The 4692-nt window shown below is 44.1% G+C and overlaps 1 pseudogene across 1 annotated transcript; it reads left to right on the top strand.

Moving 5' to 3' along the window:
* The first annotated feature begins 1394 nt into the window (after positions 1-1394).
* On the top strand, positions 1395-2920 carry LOC308252708 (T-complex protein 1 subunit epsilon-like; annotated as a pseudogene). Its single transcript has one exon. The product of its transcript is annotated as a T-complex protein 1 subunit epsilon-like (transcript).
* The last annotated feature ends 1772 nt before the right edge of the window (positions 2921-4692 follow it).

Here is a 4692-nt window from a genome sequence, read left to right as displayed (position 1 = left end):
TGTCATCTGGTTGAGTTGCTCTTTGTTTTCTGGTTTTTCTTTTGCTGAGTTGTATTTTGTTTGCTTTGTTCATGTCTTTCCCTTCCTTCCTGTGTCCCCTGAGTATCACTCCTTAATTGAACCTTTATGATAATCTACAGGCTCGTCTTTACTTCTCTCTTCTTTCTCCCTTTTACCCCTCTCCCACATCCAATCAGTATCCAAGTCCTCTGGATCCTCTCATTTCAGAAATATTTATTGAGCTCCTCATATGTGCCAAGCACACAGTAGGTGAATAAGGTAGATGGAGTCTCTGGGCATGAACCAGCCCTCCACAGTCTGATACCCACTGGCCTAGGAGATAGCTACTGGACTACTGGGTTCACACTGTTCCACATACCAGGACCCACAATGCCAATCTCTCTACCAGATCTCTATGTTCAAATCCCACCCATCTTCAAGGCCTATCTCAGTGGTCCTGCCTCAGTAATACCTGCTATTATTCACCACCTTCCCCTCACCCCAGCTGAGATCAATCTCTCTCTCCTCTTTAGGAGTTATAGCCCTCAGAGGATCTGAGTGTTTTTCATTGCATTTACTACTTTCTGTCTTGTAGTATTGTTATGTAGGTGCCAGTCTTATTGCCATTATTAGATTGCAAACATTTTAAAAGCTATCTCTTAATCAACTGGTCAGATGTTCAGAATACAGCAGCCAAAGCAAGCTTTTAAAAACCAAAGTCTCAGTATGTCACTCTTCTGCTAAAAACCCTCCAGTGGCTCCCCACATCACTGGGAGTAAAAGCCAGAGTTCTTTGGTCCCCTTTATCTTTGTGGCCTCTCCTCCTACCACTCTACCTCTTGCTCCCTCCTCTCATGACTTAAGCATCTACCTAAATGCCCTTTCCCCACACAGCAGAGAGGTCTTCCTCAGAGAACCTATCAACTAAGGGACCTCTGAGAGGAACAGGGAAGTATCCCAGACTCCTATTCTGGGTTAGGAAATCTCACATGTTCACTTTGCTCTCTTGCTTCAGCAAACCTTCTCTGGAAGGACATTCTGTCCAGTTCATGCTCTGCACTGGCTACCTTATGATCCTGAAGGAGGCCAACCAGCCACACCCTCTCTGGGGACTTCACTTCCTTTCCTATGTGATTCACTCACATGGGAATTTCCAAGATAAACCTAGGAAGGGATGAACCTCTTAACCCCGTGTGGGGTGTGGGGGGCTGAATAATAGTCTACCAATGAAAGGTCTCTCTGAGGAAGTGATACTTGAAGAGACACCCCCCAAAAAAGAGCAAAATAACCATCAGAAGGAGTGAGGATGGAACACTCCAGACCAAGGAAATAAAAGCACAAAGGCTGGGTGGTCTCTGCTGACTGTGTTGTCCATAGGGACTGTCACCTTTGATGAAGATGGGCACCCTTTCCTTGTCACCACAGATCACGACCACAAGTCTCCTCTTATGGAACTTGTGGCCCTCAAGTCTCATATAATGGCAGCAAAGGCTGTAGCAAATAAAATGAGAACATCCCTTGGACCAAGTGGTAGGGGATGAGGATGTCGATGTAACTGTAATGATGGTGCCACCATTTTGAGCATGATGAATGTTGATCAAGTTGCCAAGCTCCTAGCTGAACTGTCCAAATCACGGGATGAAGAAACTGGAGATGGGGCCACAGGAGTGGTTGTCCTGGCTGGGCCTTGTTGGAAGAAGCTGAGCAGTTGCTGGACCTCAACTTTCACTGAATCAGGGTCATGGAAAGCTATGAGCAAACCTCCTGCATTGCTATCTTACACCTGGACAAGAAAAGTGATAGTGTCCTTGTTGACATCAAAAACAATGAGCCCAATTCAGACTGCAAAACCATGCTGAGCTCCAAAGTGGTTAACAGCTGTCCCCAACAAATGGCCGAGATTGCCTTGAATGTTGTCCTCTGTGTGGCAAATATGCAGAATAGACACTTTGAGCTCATCAAAGGAGAAGGCAAAGTGGGCAGGAGGTTGGAGAACACTAAATCTATTAAGGGCATGACTGTGGACAAGAACTTCAGTTACTCACAAATGCCAAGACAAGTTGAAGATGCTAAGAATGCAAGTCCACATGTCCATTTGAACCACTGAAGCCAAAGATGAAGCATAAGCTGGATATGACCTCTGTCCAGAAATATGAAAAGGAGACATTTGAAGGGATGATTCAGGAAATTAAAGAAACTGGTGCTCACTTAGCTATTTGCTAGTGGAGCTTTGACGATGAGCAAATTATTTACTTTTTCAGAACAACTTGCCTGTAGTTCATTGACTAGGAGGACCTGACATTCAGTTTACTGCCATTTTAACAGGATGGAGATCAGCCCATGTTTTTCAGAGCCCACAACTGAGAAGCTGGGCTTTGCTGGGCTTGTAAAAGAGATCTCATCCGGGACAACTAAAGGCAAGATGCTGGTTATCAAGCAATGTAAGAACTCTAGAGCTATAACCATTTTCATCAGAGGAGGAAGCAATGTGACCATTGAGGAAGCAAAGCTATCCCTTCACGATGCTTTGTGTGTCATCTGGAACCTCTCCATGTTAATGATGGAGGTGCTGCTGAAATCCCTGTGCTCTGGCAATTAGCCAAGCAGCAGATAAGTGCCCAACCTTGGAGCAGTAGCCATGCGATTGTTCAAGGATGCCCTAGAGGCCATCCCCATGGTCCTTTCTGAGAATAGTGGCATGAATCCCATCCAGATGATGACTGAAGTCAGAGCCAGACAAGTGAAGGAGATGACCCCTGCTCTTGGGACTGACTGCACAATTGATATGAAGAAACAACATGTCATAGAAACCTTGATTGGCAAAAAGCAAAAGATATCTCTTGCTACACAAATGGTTAGAATGATTTTGAAGATTGCTGATATCCATAAGTTCAGAGAATCTAAAGAAGAAAAAAATTAAGATACAATGTAGTAGTAGGAATGACTACTGTGATTAAGTAAATGGGTGTCTTGTGATACAAAACAACAACAAAACACAAAAAATTAAAGAAAGAGAGAAGTTGAAAAGTTCAAGGAACAGAGAAAGGCTAGCATTATGAATGACCTTGGGGGACATGGGAAAAGTCTGGGGTTTTTTAAGAGCAAGGGTAAGTTCATGAGAATAATAATAACAAATAACAACAATAGCTAACAATTATATGCATAGTAACATATATATGTACACAAAGACTTACAGGTATAGTTTTAAGTACTTTACATCAATTAAATTCTCAAAACTTTTCATAAGCAGAAACTGTTATAACACATATGTACCATTATTCCCATTTTGCAGCTGAAGAAACTGAGGCACAGAGAAGTTAAATTACTTGCCAAATCCACAAAGCTAGCAGGTGGTAGAAACCAGAATTCAAAGCCAGGCCACCTGGTTGACCAGGCCCTGTTTTAAGCATTGAGCTGTACTGTCTTTCCTGCAGAGGACTTCACACAGAAAGATCATCCTCTGTGTGGCAGAGGAGGAATCAAGGATAGTTCCTAGGTTTTGAGCTTGAGCAAGTGATGCCTTTACTGAGAGAGGAGTAGGCTCGGTAGGAAGGGTCCCCAAGCCCAGAATCCTTGCCCTTAGGTAGCCCCTAAGCCAGAGTCAACCCTCAGCCACAATCTAGAGAAAGCCCAGTACACAGATGCCAAGGTTAGCCTGCACTGGCAGGCCTGTGCCAAGAACCACAAAAGCCTCATTTTATTTAAAACACAGTGCTTGGCAGAATTCCTGACCTAGACAGAGACAAGCCCATTACTTCATCTCATAAGCTGCATTACAACCTCTGTTTTCATGTATCTCTTAGCAAGGCCTCTCAGCCGAAAATCCAGCCAGCCCATCAATCAGTCCTCCCAGAGGCCCACAGACAAGGCTGCAGAGGTCGAGATCCCAGCAGACACCCGTAGACATTTTCACATAGGATTAAGCCCCAAAGACATTCCTGTTTGTGCATAGGGGGCCTTGTTGCTTTATATTTTTAATTAAAAGCAGATTTTTATCCATCTCCCCAAAATCTATTGGGGGAACTGTAATTTTGCTTCCGATCTTCCTATTTAATACTCCCCTAATGCCCATAAAAAGCTTTGGAGTTTCAGTTCACGATTTTAATCTTCACAGATAATTAGTGGGTAGAATGACTTGGGGAGAGAAGCAGGTATATATTTTCACAACTTGGTCAGGAGTGGGTGGGTGAGCTGTGTGGAAGGTCCCCAGGCAGTACTGGCACATCTCCATTTCTGAAACATAAACACACAATTCATTTGAAGGAACATTCATTTAGGTTCTTTCATTGCTGCCATAAAAAGTGCTTTCCCCTCTTATTTCTGACGCACCTTGTAATAATGCCACTTAGCTCTCCCACCTTCCGCGGCCTCCTACAGGATCCCCAGTCATTTCCCTGCCCCATGCCACCTCGGCCCCACACACTTGTCTTATATTTCCAGTCAGTTCCCCCTGGACATGGACAGGCCTTTCCTACAGTCCCTCCTTTCCTCTGTTCCTCCTCCCTCCTGCTCAGCCCAATCCCCACACTTCCCTTCTTCCCCTCCTTTCCCTCCATTTCTTCTCCTTACAGCCTCCTTACAGCTACTATTACCATTAACTGATCACCTTCTACATGGGTCAGAAACTGTTATAACACATATGTACTTACCTTAAAGCCTTATAATATTTATGTGAAAGTGTTACACATAACC

This window comes from Plecotus auritus, assembly GCF_963455305.1.
Source record: "Plecotus auritus genome assembly, chromosome: 7".
Classification (NCBI taxonomy): Eukaryota; Metazoa; Chordata; class Mammalia; order Chiroptera; family Vespertilionidae; genus Plecotus; species Plecotus auritus.
Note: the sequence above shows the minus strand (reverse complement) of the source record. Positions and strands in the feature narration are given on the sequence as shown.